Source organism: Camponotus vicinus, unplaced genomic scaffold, assembly GCF_025532165.1.
Source record: "Camponotus vicinus isolate PSW18456_S1 unplaced genomic scaffold, iyCamVici1.0 SCAF_3, whole genome shotgun sequence".
NCBI classification, from domain to species: Eukaryota; Metazoa; Arthropoda; class Insecta; order Hymenoptera; family Formicidae; genus Camponotus; species Camponotus vicinus.
Genome location: NW_028141967.1, coordinates 19,198,769 through 19,214,195, shown reverse-complemented (window position 1 = coordinate 19,214,195; position 15,427 = coordinate 19,198,769). Strand labels below are relative to the sequence as shown.

The window sequence follows — 15,427 nt, the reverse complement described above, 5'->3', positions numbered from 1 at the left end:
TGTCAATCCTTTATCTTGCACGATATATGTAGACTAATTTCTATCTTAATTTTTCGATTAAACTCGCAGATGATAAATATATTTTTGATGAATCTAAATCTTACTCTTATTAGCAATATTCTATCGCAATAATGTAATCCCATTATCGAAGCGATCCTTTCGATATAGAAGTTTACCGCCACCATATCCATTTCAAATTACCGCGACATTTTCGTAATTACATCACTGGGGATATTACGTAATACAGACAGGAAAATTCAATCACGTTATCGACGTTGACGTGTATCAGCTGCGCGCAAACCGCCGACTCATTCCGCAATTTCTGTCACGTGAGTGGGATCGAAACAAGGCGGCAATTAGACAGCAAAGAGCTTTATTGACACGAGAAAATTTAGGCTTCTTCATATACGCATCGATATTAAACGATCGATCAATCTATCACGCGCGCGAAATGTTGACATATATCTAAATTTAAATACATCACAAATTAAATGAATCGGTCGTTCAAATTTGAGAACAAAAGAATTTAAGTGTGCAAGTAAAAATAAAAGAGGGAGGTTTAATTTATGCACGAAACATTGTAAGATTCTAGTATAAAGACAACCAAATTTTAAAATATATTGATCATGATATATATTTATTTTATTTATTATGATAGAAAATCGAATATATGATCTAACACATCATTCTCAATTGTAACGTTGTTAGTCGATAATTGCGCTGGCTCGTAATCACCAATGTAGGATCGAACAATGTAATATTATCGATTATTATACAGCACCAAGTTTCTAAACGTACATTATCTCATATCAACGGATCTCTTTAATAAATACCACTTTGTGTTTTGTAACTACTTAATTAAACGGGAAACACAACGTGGTTTAACACGAGCTCACGTAAATGCTGTCCCTCGATCGCGTAAATACAATTTACATCATTTTAGTCCTTGAAACATACGAAGCACGTTTGAATTTTATTTCATGCACCTTATGTGACATACAGGGATAACGCGAGATGAACCAATCGCTCGTCTCTATACGTCTGACATTAATTATCGACGACATATAATTTGTCGTCGATCGTCACCCATCGATCGAAGTTCAGATGATGTAACGTGACAAAAAATATGTAGCTCTCTCTCTCTTTTTCTCTCTCTCGAGTGACGAGTAACCTTTGATAGAAGAATCAGAAAAAGAAACGAGGAGGGTCGCGCCTTCGATCTTGACTCGCCATCTTATCCAATGGCTGAAGGATGTGGTTATTAAAATTGCAGGGGAGGAACGAACCACCGACCGGACTTCCTCGAGGTAACGAGTGTGTGTGCGAGCTCGAACGGGATGACTTCTCCTCCGTCGTCGTTCGTGGAACGTGGAGTGAGGTGAGTCTCGGCTTGTTGACACAGAAAAATTTGCATGCACACGCGGCGTACGAGGAGCGCACGACGCATCACCTCGCGTACACGACGAAGACGTCGTGCACCGACAACAAACCGTCGGTTCGTATCCATCGTTACACGCATGTAGCCTCTTTCAATGTCCCACCGTGTCATTAGCCCGGAGACGCAAAATGGAGCGCAAAAGTATACAAAAGTCGTGAGAGACGCTCCGCTTCGGGGCGCGCGCGGTCATTTCCCCCTTTTCCTCCTCCTCTTTTTCTACAAACCTTCGTCACGAAACAGTCTTTCTCTTTCTCTCTCTCTCTCGTTGGCCGTTTTATGTGTTTATACAAACTAAAAACGAGCATACAAATTGCTCGCGGCGCGCATTCACACACACAAACACATGACCTCGCACCTCTGGCGACAAATAAAAATTACCGCGTATGGACTTTAAAACACGTTAACTACCATCTTCGAGTCGACGAGACGACGCACAGGAACAAGAGAGATGACCACAAAGAGAAGAAGGGGCAGTTTTTTAATATTAACCAATCAGTTTCTCCTAATTATTCACGTTTATGCGAATAAATAAGGAAATAATAAGATTACGAATAAAAAAAAAATTTAACTACGAAAGAGTATTTCTGTAAGATATGTTTGTGCAGGAAAAAGCAGTTATTTCTCTTTCTCTTATTTTTTAAATAGATTACTATGGTAAAATAAATCATTAAGATTAAATAAATTCGATTTGATTATAACATATATAACAGTGAATGAGATTCTTATTTAATTGGGGCATAAAAGTAGCAAATAATGGATAATGCAGAGAAAAAAGAAACGGATGCACTTAGCTGTAGGAAATGTTATTAGCGTGGCATAAAGTGATGTGCGTATTGCTGCAGAAGTCATGTGAGAAATCTCATGCACCGTGCACTCGCTCATTTTTCAATGCAAACACACGAATTACGAACGAGAAAATTGCCGAAGCGTAAATTTTGCTTACTATAACGATTTAAGCGGAACAAAGACATTTTTTAAGATTGCACTCTTGTTAGAAAAGAATATAACTTTCTTATTTAACATATTAAAATTCAACTAAATTGTAATAATATTATTACAATGTATAATTTTGATGATCTTGTCAGAAAATTCTAATATCAATTGCGTGTTACATCAATTATAATGTCAATTGCGATAGAAAATTTTCTCGTATTTTCTCGTATATAAATTATAAACTTAGTCGTAAATTTTACATATCGCACGAAAGACTTTACTATTTTTTTATTTGCATTTTACACACATCAGAAACGCAACAACTTTATAATTACGAATATTCATATCGTTTATGTCACATTTATGCTATAATTGCGCGAAATGTCATTCAGTAAGGTAGAAATAAATGTCTCCGCATAAATGTCACGCGTACGGTAATTTCCCGCACAAAGACCATATGCGTGCCTTGTGTCGTCCACGGACAAGAGTCCATTGGCCGATAGATCTATAATAGTAGAAGTATCCCCGGACTTTTCTATAGTTACTTATTATACACGGGTTATTAACCTTGCGCCTTTGTACGTTATACTCTAATTTGCAGAAAGTCAGTAGGCCGTAGTAGTGCATACTATGCATGTGCACGGTATTTTATAAAAAAAGTTTTACATTGGCTATATAATTCGTTAATATCTGCGCACTGTAGATGCACTTAATACGTTACTGTACATATATACGAGAAATATGTTGTCGGTGCATAGCGTCATGTAAAAAATTTATGTTGTCAATCATAATGATATACAAATACATATATTTTTGGTTCATTTAAAATTATAAATTATTTTAATAAATCTAAAACTACTTTAATGGAAAATTATAGATATCATCTATCGTCTAATTAAATATTATAATTAAAAAATATATTAAAGTTAATTTAAAAATTAATCTTAAGAATTTTTAAATTGCTTTAAAAATATAATATATATTTTGTCGTCACATATATATACCATTCGCTTAATTTGAATATTGAATCGCTAATAAGCCTATTTGCATGATTTTCGAGCAATTGCCTCGTAATATTGATTCTAATTTTAAATCGTGTCTGCGGAAACGATAAATTTTTAATGCGCACGAACATAGTTTGCTCTGAAAAGCGATGTCACATGATATAGTTAGAGTCGTGGAGAGTAGAAAAAAATCATTGTTGCTTATATTGCATGATGCACTCGGCCTAGTCTCGAGATTGCATCCGCGACCGTGACGGCTAGAACGCAGCTCCGTCTGATTGACGGAATGCACAGAGATACGTGACTTATATACGCGCTGCTGTTAATGATACTAGAACGATTACCGGTGCACACGCGAAATCCTCGTAAGCTCGTAAACGCCATACGTGCTTCGTCCCGCGACAGAGGTATGTGATAAGATTCTCGAGCACAATTCGTACACTCCTGAAAATTATACTTTAACGAGAGAATCATTGCGCGCGATTACGTGTATGTACAAGCAAATCGATTTTTATGCGAATCGAATTAACCGTAAGTTATAAGCGCCTTTCTAAGAAAGGCCGTTCAGTCCTCTCGTGCGAAATATCTATACAAACTGTTTCAGGAAGTTCAATTTCAGAAAATATTTTTATTCCAGAGGGAAAAAGTTTAAAATTCAGAGAGGACAAGAAGTCGTAAAAATACCATGCAGTTATTGTCAATTATTATTCATTTTATATGGAAGTACGATGGAAAAACCCTCTTAATCCATCTTTTGGTCTCTCTGCGCGAAATGTAAATTAATGTTGACAAGAATGCAAATGTCCACGAATTCACGAGTAATTTATAAATCCATGAAGATGTACACACATGTATAGATCTTCCGGTCATAGAATTGACTCGGAAAAATATTCCCCTTCTGCAAAAATAAACTCGTGACGGATTTTCCGATACATCTACGACATGTCGAATCCTGCGATGTGTCGATTCTTGAAGAGAGGATTTCTCGCAAAGAAAAAGCCAGGAGAGCGTATCCAGCAGCGCGGCGTCGAGGTGCAATCTGTTACGAAACCGGAAATTAAATAGCATCGAAAATAATAATACCACGAGGCCGCCGAGTAAAACACGACGGGGTTGGGATGCGGCGGGACGGGGGTGGAATACGCGACGCGGACTGCTAATGTAGTCTATCATTTCCCGTAATTCGTTTCCGGCTACCCCGCGTCACCTCGCTTCGCCGTCGTTGGATATTCCTCTCTCTCGATACTTTGTAGCCGCGTTGGTGTTAACGGCTCTCACTTCTCGCGCCAATAACAAAAGACCCGGCGTGTTTCCTGAGTGTCGCGTGATGAACAATTTCGAGGGGCATAATTTTTAACTAACATAGTACGCCTCGACACGCTTTTTTAACGACTTTGAAAGGATATCCGCTCACTCGGTGTGAACTTTTTCAGGCGTGAAGTTATATAATATCGATATTGAACGATTATATTCTATCAAGGATAGAGTTTTCGGAAATGAAGTCCGAAGGTATTCAGTTAATTGGAAAAGACCTTGATTAGCGTGGAATTCCTCGTACAATTTCCCTTTAAAAATTATTTATCATATAAAATAAGCAAAGATATCGTAAAGGCTAATATGTTATATTGAAAAAAAATATATAAGAATTTTAAAAGAAATACTTCAAATTACAAAAGATAACTTATTCCAAAATAAGAATTTTTTTTTATTTTCTTGCATCATTACTTACAAATACTTTATAATAGTAAAACATGTAACTAATGCATAAAAGCTATAAAAAACACTATAGGGATGTTACAGCGAGTATAAAACGCGGCGCGAAAAAAACGGAACGCGAGGCGATGTTAAAATAGCAAAGAAGTGACACTGGTCACTTTTTTATTAAAATTGTGGGAAGAGTAGCTGGAAACTGACAGCTTAGGCATATCAACGCTCATCACGGGATATATATTATATAATGAGCTTCGATTTCTTGAATATTTGATACATTTATGGCGACGGCCATCTTATCTGCTGTGCCATGGAGCGTTAAACAACAAGAGTTGTTAGTCTCCTTATTCTATAGCCTCGATCGACCTTAGTCCTTTGTTCTGAGGGCGCGCGTCTTCTAAGAACGGCAATGATGCGTAACTTGAACTTTCCGTACGACATATTATTGCTGAATAATGATGGCAGATCTTATATTCTTATCCATAAAATAATAAGTATTTTATAAGAAATTATTCTTGTAAAAAACTTGATATGTGCGACATATTTAGAATATTATAGCTTTCTTATGGTTTTATGTCTTTTAAAAAAATGAATTTTTTGATAAAAAAATTTGTATAAAAAATAACGTAAGCATCATGCCGGGAAACACGAAAAGTGATTTCAATTTTCTCCGACAGAAAAGACTGATTCTGTGAACGCTTGCGCTAAAATCGATAGTCTCTAAAAAATTTGCTACCACGTTGCCACTCGTTTCAAGAATATTTTATGATGCAGAGTGAAAGAACCAACGTGTTGCAACTCTTATGATTATACCCTTTACACCCTACGTTCACTAGTGGATAATACGAGGGAACACAAGAAATTGCCTCGTTGAAACTAAACTTCGCCATTTGCTTCCAAAGACTCGGTAGCAAGATATGTTATGGCGGCAAGAGAATTCGCTTCTCGAGCAAAATACATATATTATAAGGACAAAATCAATATGCTGTTTATGGCGTTGCTACTGCGGCTTAAACACATGTTATAAACGATAATAATTTTCTCTTCCTTTCTAATTTCTCTTATAAATCAATATATGAATATAAATTAATCTTCTAAAGGCACAGACAAATAATTCTAGCTTCTCATAAGTTCTTCAGATAAAATTCAGAAGAAAAACTTAGTAATGTTACGTCACGTGTGGCACTGAATTACACAGTTGACCAAGTTTTTAATTAAAAATTCAACTGTAAATTCGTTCCGATAAAATTTGGATAGCACGATACGATACATCACGATTATGTTTAGAAGCATTTCGCGCATTATGCGCGCATCCTCAAGCGTATTATTTCGCGACGACTTTCTCCTTCGATATCTCGATTTCAATGCGACGTAATTGCACGTTATCGTCGTGTATTAGAATTCGTATTTATGGCCGCTCAAAGCAGCTCCGGTCTTTCATAAGATTAAGATTGCCGTCAATGCGGCCTCCGCGAAATGCGCCGTTTCACATAAATCATCGGGTGCTTTCTTTTGCCGAAACGAGAAACTATCAGCGATAGCGATCGTTGAGATTTATGCTTGCATGTTTTATTCTAAAAATAATTAAAAATTTTATCTTGATAGCGCGTCATAATTTATCTTTACCTATACAGTTATCTACTTGGCACTTTGACACGTTCAGTGATAGAATGTATTTTTTAATTAAATATGAGCTTAATACAAGACGGTCAATTATTTTTAATATTAAATAATTCGATAACTAGATATAAATAGCGAGAATATTTAAAAAATTTCTTTTCTTGATAAGGCCAAGACAATACCTCGATATTTCTCTCTCATGCAGTCTCAAGTATATATTTTCTAACATATATTGTTTACAAATATTTTGAAACCTGATAAAAGAATTTTTACGGAAAATATTTTATCCATCGAGAAATTATACAAATATTAAATTCACACTTCAATATCTTTTCAATCTAGACATTCTCAGTATCGCGATGAGTAAATGCTTCGTCGAAAGGTATACGTGATCAAAGCAACTTTGTCATAACGGCAGGATTCCCACGAAATTGGATGGTTAAACACGATTGACCTGCTCTATCGTGACGGTACCCAGTAAAATTTGAAGTGCAAATAGAATCGCCGCGTGGTCGGAGTCGCTCGCGGGAAAATTGCAGCTCTCGAGGTAATGCTTCGGTAAATCGAAAGAGTCACGGGGTGTTGATGATTACCATTAGAGCTCATCTGCATCGTCGGAATTCGTTTCTGACATGAATAAGAGGAGTTATTTGAACGCCAATTTCTTCCCCTCCTTTGTTCTACGATTATTTTGGGGAATATTCAATGAGAAATAATATCGAACTAAAAATAAAGCTATACATATGTTATATAGAAGAATATGATATGAAATTATTTTTGTCTATATAAATTATATATATAATTATACATTATTTTTTTTTATGAGATAAAAATTATATTTTTATATCTTTATTAATGCAGTTATATATAATTGCATTATATAAATAAAATAACACTATGTCACACATCTTAGTGTGAAGATACAATTTTTTATATATGATCGCTCTAAATTTCCCAATATCGAACCTTTAACGCATGATCGACATGTCGCGCAGCTCCACCGATGGGAGAGTGGAAAAAAGACGATGACGAGATATAAAGGAAGACCGACGAAAGGAGAAAAGGAACGTCGTAATCGACGGCGCAACGTGAGCGCTATGGGCTTCCCCGATTTTTTCGCCAGATTAATTGCCGTCGACGCGGCGCTTTTTCGTCATTAAAATGATATTATACCTGCTCCTGGAAACGCGGCGGACAATTTACATGCGGGGTAGCGGGCGCCATAATGAAGAGGAACGGTGGGATGAGGGAGAAAAGGGAGGGGGATGGACTGAAGGAGCGGGACATTACGGTATTTCGTTGATTGCTTCGAATCGCCCGCGCATCGTCCCATCCGCGCGGAATTGCCGGGCCGGATCAAGACTGTTTGATCGTTTTAATTACACCCGTGGCCCCGGCATCACACACGAGGAAGCCGCGCGTAAATTAGTCTTTTCGCGGATTTTTTCGCGGTTCCGTGCGCCTCTCGGGCGCCGCGAGCTAATCGACTTTTTACAGATTTCTCAATTCGACTACCCACGAACGCTTGATTAATCGAGCATTTTTTAAATACTTTTCAAACTAGCAGATCATTAACTTCGCATTTTTATTTTTATCCGTTTACTTTTTTAATATTTCTATATTTTAATATTTCTTTCAATATTTCTATATTTTCTATCGTTTATTGCTGTTGAACGACGATGCACACAAATCATGTTAGTCCTGAATGTACGGTGGTGTTTTTTTTTGTGCTCTCCACAGGAGGAAACGCAGCTTTGTATATAAATAACCAGCAGTACATGCTCGATATTACAATGTTATAATTAATCGTGAAGTAGAAATGAAAGTGCTGAGAAAAACGCAGCTGTTATGCAGCTGTTTTGTTTCCTCCACGATTTCGCTTGTGCTGGCCTGCAGCGACAGAAATTTGCATCACCGCCACAAAACTTGATACACTTGGAAATATTTCGATTGCAAACCGAATAATATATCGATCGTGACTTTTCTTTCTAGCAGAACTTAGCTCTCGTGGCTTCTGTGTATGATCATGCAAAAAAAAATTATCGATAGACTAAAAATACTAGCATAGAATGCTCTGTCTAACGTCGTGTCGGATTGTGCAAATAATTTTATAATTTATTTATAATAATATTGTATTTATAATTATATTATTTTATAATAATATTAATATTCCATCAAAGTCATTCCGCTGTCACTAATATGACATTCATCGCGCGTACGAATCATATTCGCACTTCGCACTTTTCCATAACGTGACATACATGTATATGTATGGTATTGAATAATTTATAATAAATTTACATAAATTTACAAAATTATCACCACACATATATGTACTTTTATAAATGAATAGATAAGATTTTATTTAACATCGCTTTAAATATCTCTACAAATTGTTCATTTTTCAGCTCATATATGAAGAATACACGAGTCTTGTTATCAGTCTTGTTTCCCTGATTCATGAGCTTGAAATTGTATTTTCTTTTCCATATAATTCAAGATGATGTAGTGACAAGTGACAAACTTCTATTTCCCAGAAATCGCGTCGACGGTAAGTATCGTGCGAGTAATAATTGGAAGATGATACACCGTCGCCTTGAGCGAGCGGGGTAATTGCTTGTGTAATTCTTAATTTCACGTTACGCTGGAATTCCGATTGTAACGTTCCTTTACATACGGTATCTCGCATCTCGTGTTAAACCGTGTGACGATGCACGTGCACTTCGCACGCTGCAACGCGAGGCCACGACGTTGCGTTGCACGATAGACAAACGCTGACACGCTTCGTTAACATACGCGCGAGCGCGCTAATTAATTCGTAGATAACTTTTGATTTCGCGTCGCGCCTGTATAATAACGGTACGGGTGATTTATGACGACGCGTTCGCCTCGATCGTTAATCGAATTTCCACGTGTGCGCGATGGTTGAGAAAAGTAATCGCTGCGCGAGATCCTCCATTCGATCCGAGTACACAACGATAACTCGGATAAATAATATCCCGCGAATAAATAATTGACTATCATTCGATTGTTTTTTTTTTCTTTTTTTTTTAGGGAAAAAGATGAAATTTCGAAAGGATAAAATCACGGCTTTCGATAGACAATCTCCTCTTTTCGTAATTCGCAAGTTGCATTCAACGGGTCGCATACACATTATAATCTTCCTTAAGAACGAGATTTTATCAACATTGGTTAATTGATTAAAGGCTCGAATGAACTATGATTAACCAATGTAAGATTAAATCAATTTCTCTCTTTAAATATTATTTCTATTTAATATTCATATGGAAAATGACTGTCACATACATTATTAGTTACGTATGAATTAAGATAGAATTTAAATTCAGATTACGTAAAAAATCAATTAATAAAGCTTAAGTGATAATTGTCCAGTACAATGTAAATGAATATATATATGATAATTAGCAAATGTATGGAGAGATGACTGTCTTGAAATAGATTGTTAGACATTCTGAAAGAGCCGCGCTGCGTATGATAACGCTTTAGCAATTTGTAACAGCTTCGCGGATTATCGAAAGCTATTAAACTTCACTGTAGCAATTATTAATATATTTGCAGCTAATACTTGCATACTTTCTAATAGGAGTTATTAACTCGTTACGCTTACCGCCCGAACTGTTTAACGCGATGCTAGCTACGATAACGCGCTGCAATTGACGGAGTGCCTCTTTTCACGATTCGCTATCGTCGCCATTTCTCGCGCTCGTGAACTATAGTGGTCACGATATTATCTCTCCGATTAATTACCTCTCTCTTTCGCATCGAGGGTATTATTAGCGCAATTATTATTATCATAATTAGCGACGATCGTCGATTCAACTTGCATGCATAATTCGCAGAATGGGCGGATGGTGGTGACTTTTCGGGGCCCGAAGCTAATAATCCTCGAGGGACCCGATGCGAGAATATAACGAAACGAAAAAGTGTCAAAGGAAATCTTTTTATTCCGTGTAATATATAATTTAAGAAAAAAAATGACATATGTTCTTTTCAACAAAATGATTTAGCGAGATTCCTCAACATTGTGTGAAGGGTCCCGAAGCTTAAATCTTGTTTCATTGATTGTGAACTGCGAATTGAAAAAGACTCGAATACGATATTAGAGGGTTCAGTTTCATCAATTTTCGTACAAGATACGCCCTTGGTAATTGGTAAAATGGCCGATGGAGAAAATGTATCGCGCGGGGAACGGGGGGAGGGGAAAAAGGGTCCGGTCCCTGTAGCGCAGGAGAGGGCAAGAGAGGACGAAGCTTGCACGGCGAGCGAGGGGGCTCGCTCGGTGAAGGGAGAACGGGTGAAGCCGAAGACGGTAGAGAAGTGACTCCCACCCAGGCGCGGGTAGGCGCAACATCAAAGGGAACCGACTTCTCGTTCGCGAGGTGAAGAACCGGCCATCTCCGGGCCACACACGAATTGCTTTATATACTTACTTTACGTTCTGTACCACTAAAGTGTGTAATACCTTTTTGACGCGCCGAGCCACGCCGCGTGGCGGCGGAAACGCACGCGGGATTACGCAAATTTCGTCTACCAACAGGGTGCGTGATTAACATATTTTTAAGAATCTTTTATCTCGTGCTTTTTCTCTTTATCCTCTATCCCTTTTGATGATCTTTTGCATGATAGAAAAGAGAAGAAAAGGGTAGGAAGGGAGAGAAAAGAAGTTTTTAACTGAATTTATATTGCCACTTATTCCTATCAATATATTGCATCGCAAAAAAATCATATCATTATATTCTTTAAAAAATGCATTTATTTAGAATTGATAGTAAAGACATTTTTTTTTAATTAATTTTCAAAAATCACTTTCTAAGTTCCAGTTTAAAACTTTGGAATTATTTTTTATTTCTTGTTAATCTTTTTATTTTTTACACATAATAGTTTCTTAATTTTTAATTATTTTAAACGAAAGCAACTTGATTTTAAACAAATTTTATTATGTTTATTATGTAACTTTTGATATACAGAAATAGTTATTTTTAAATTGGTGTTTTTTAAATACTTTTTCAGAACACTTCTTCTAAAAAAATCTGTAGAAGGTCTGCAGAAAGTTTTTTAATTATAAAATCGCAATTGTATTAATTCATAGCTACATTAATCTTCAAAGTAAGCTTTGATTAATCAGCATCATGTTAATGTATTTGTGACGCAATGACCGACCATAAAAAATTAAAACTGCGCTTTAAAAATGCAGGAGATTCTAATTTATTTATGTGCGAATAATTTAGAGCTTCGCAGCTACTTCAACAAAATAATAATAATAATTGCGATTTCTTGATTTTTATTCAATTATTAAATTATTTGTTATCGCAGATAATTAATTAACTTCAGACTGACTTTTTGTAATAAAAAAAATCAGAATTTTATATTAATTTTCAACTGAGAATTGTCCAGGCTCTAACTGGAGCATTTCTATAAAAAAATATATATAAAGCAGCGCGATGCGGCGCCACAACAGCTCGCCGTTCCGGCTTCCATGCCATTCGTATGCCGAGTATCAAGTCATCAGCGACTATTCAGACACGTCTAACGACGAATCGCACTCTACGGGCGTGACGAATCCGTGCGGGGTCCTTCATCCCCGGTCGAGTTTTAAGAGGTCACACGACGCGCCAGGGTGGGCGCGGTCCCGAATGTCATTACGATCAAACGGACAGCCGGGGCCCCGTGCGAGGTGTGTCAAATCACACGACACGGGGCGAGGTAGGCGCGAGCGGGGACGGAAAATTGATGGAACTGACAAGCTGCTCTTCATAGAGATCACTTTTATTTCCCCGCGCGCACGCGGGCCACCAGTTTGACGTTTCACGAAAATCCACAACGTCGCTCGGCTCTTCAATGGCCGCGGGGAACCCTCGGCTTTTTCCCCTCCGGGCCGAGATTGGGGGAAGATGGTTAGTGAAACTGATTCGAGTTAAATGGAGCCTAAATGGTACTCGAATTGACTGCTAGAACCGTGCCGTGCTTTTGTGTAAAACGACATCGGCGAGATGTTTTGTAACCACCGTGAAGCTAGCTCGACCGCTACACAGAGAAAAATGTATACTGTATTCAAGTAAATATTATTTATTTTAAGTATATCATAAGTTTGTATATCCGCAAATATATCACAAGTTCACCACAAGCATTAAATTTAATTGAATATATTCTGAATTTTAGTAAGTGCAGTATTTTAGTCAAGAATGTTAAATTAAAACAAAAATTTGGTTTGCTTACTACATAGAGTTGGCGTAAAGTAAGTTTGATTTTTCTTTGATACAACTTTACAATATTCTTGAAGAGAAAATAAATTCTTCTCTTGAGTACATGATAGTGAGACTTTCTAACACTTGTGATGAGTATATTTGAAGACTATTATCAAGAATATATTCTTTGTTGAAGAAAACTATTACTTAAGAAAAGAAAAATAAACTGAGTAATCGCTTTTCTTGGCAGTAGAATGATATTTTTTTCTGTGTAGAATGATCTCGTGCGGTGGAATTTTAGAGGACTACGAAAAATAGAAAAATTTATTTTAAAGAAAATTCATATAATTTAACATCTTTCCTATTAAAATTAGATATTCAAAATTATATAAATGAAAGTTAATTTTTCTAAATTTGTGAGAATTATTTGTATAATTATTTAAGATACAAAAATAACGCTTTATCTCTATTTTTTTGTTCTCAATATGAAGGAAACTTATATAAAGCTCGAATTGTTGGAGTCCTTGGATTTTCCAAGACTCCATATGGAATTTCCCAAACAACTTTTTATCGTGCAGTCAGCAAGGTCCAGCAATTAAATTCAAGTTCGAAGGTCGGGGACCGTTCTAAGCGTGCGTGCGAGACGCTATCGAGGTTAGTGTTTTCGACATGCACGGGAATGACAATAGCAATAGGCGATTCGAATAGGCTGTAATAAACCCTACTTCACCTGGCATTATGCTAAGCAAAAATAGACTCACGAAGCACTTTGAAGCAGCTCTAAAAGTTTCTTATCGGCTGACCCCGCAAAGCGTATGCACGATGGCAGTCGTTTGTTCGATTCTAAACCATGACACTATCGCTATGATTTTAAATAACAAATATGGCCGATGCTAAAATAGCATTCTCGTTGCAAGACGATAAACGTTTAACGATGCATAATCACTGAAACCGTCAACAACACTAACTTTTAACGCTTTGGAAAACAAAGCTCTGATTTTTAAATAATCTTTAAACGAATATTATTTTCCTAAAAATATATTAATATCTCGAAAAGATTGCAAAGAATAATCGGAATTTTTTTCAAGTATTATATTTTTAAATGGACATTTTCTTAGAGAAAACTTGATTGAGTAATTTTGCTACTTATTCTCTAACGATATAGTATAATATAATAATAATAAAATCATTAAGTCACTAAGTCTTACATCAATTGCAATAAAATAAATTAAATAAAATTTGCCTTATATTTTTATAAAAGTCTTTATTCTGATTCGTTCGTAATTCGAAATATATTTTGACATTGTTATTAAAAAAAAATTGATATATTGAAATCGATATATTGAGATATATATTGAGGTATATGCGATAGAGTGTATAGGTGATTGAGACATATCAAGGCGCGCATATTGACAATAGCGTTCTAATCTTGAAGGGATTTGAAATCGAACAAACGATTGATGAAAGTACCTTTCCCATATATATTATGGAAAGTATGCCGGCTCGAAACAACGATACGCCTGAGGCTTCGAACGGCTCTGCGAAGTGCTTTTCGATACCAACCGCGGTTCACCGCGCGCTCGATGCACGGTCGCCATACGACGTCATAAATTCCTTATGTATTTCCTGTCGCGGTTACCGGCGCATTTTCAGACAAGGCAGTTGCAACCGAGCCAGCATGGCGACGCGTATGGCGATCTCGCTAATCGATCCCGAGACGCATAGGATATGCGAAATTACCCTTTCAACGGAGGATGCTCGTAAAGACGGGCGATAAATATTTTTTTAGAGACCAGCCGCTCGCCGATGCGAGTCCCTCTTATATCAGGAACTTACGTCGAGAGCGTGACAGCTCCTTCCGCCGCAACATTTAATTAATTTTACTATCGCCGATTATGCGATCCGGGACAAGCTGCGATCTGACTGGACCGACAAACTTGATCCTTCCGCGTGATTTTCTTCTCGCTTCGGAAGCTGCTTTTAGACATCAAACGAGAAAATTGCATGTTTATATCTACTACTTAATCGCGTGAACTTTCATACGATCTAATAAAAGTCTCTCTGTCGATCTGAATAAAAATCTAAAAATATATCGTAAATTGCAAGGCTGAAAATATTGAGTAACGCGGTTGCCCTTTTTGCACTTTTTATCGAGTACATGTCCGATCAAGATCCCGAAAAGATTGACTTAATCGAGTTCAAGTACCACGCCATAAGTAACCGCTCTCAGCGAATCGAGACAGTTCGATCGTCTCGGAGAGGGAACGAATTACCCCCGCACATCACCCGCCACACCGAGAGCCCTGGAACGACTTACCGGCCGGCGGATCTGTCGTGCGGTCGTATAGATGTGATAAATAAATTATTGGCTGTGGTTTGCCGAGCTCTTCCTCACGGACGGTATCCGCTCCTTCTCTCTCACCGCGAGCGAAATAAGATATTCCATCACGGTGAGTTACATAAATCTCCTCATTGAATGGGCCTAATTATTGCCGGAGGGTCGCCGAGCCGAGGGG

At 37.1% G+C, this 15,427-nt stretch overlaps 1 protein-coding gene and 1 long non-coding RNA gene across 9 annotated transcripts in view; one reads left to right on the top strand and one right to left on the bottom strand.

The window, feature by feature from the left end:
* Positions 1–15,427, bottom strand: part of LOC145969307 (cysteine-rich hydrophobic domain-containing protein 2) — a 166,546-nt gene that overhangs the window by 21,519 nt on the left and 129,600 nt on the right. The gene's annotated exons all lie outside the window — the stretch shown is intronic.
* LOC145969309 (uncharacterized) overlaps positions 1–15,427 on the top strand; it is a 94,283-nt gene that overhangs the window by 15,545 nt on the left and 63,311 nt on the right. Inside the window, exons 3-5 of one of the 7 annotated variants that reach the window (XR_014438032.1) lie at positions 1,274–1,378; positions 7,048–7,252; positions 7,701–8,913. This is a non-coding gene — a long non-coding RNA (uncharacterized LOC145969309). Of the gene's footprint in view, positions 1–39; positions 2,488–7,047; positions 7,424–7,700; positions 8,914–15,427 lie in introns of those variants that run through there. The other 6 variants (XR_014438029.1, XR_014438028.1, XR_014438026.1 and 3 more) reach the window with 6 other exon arrangements.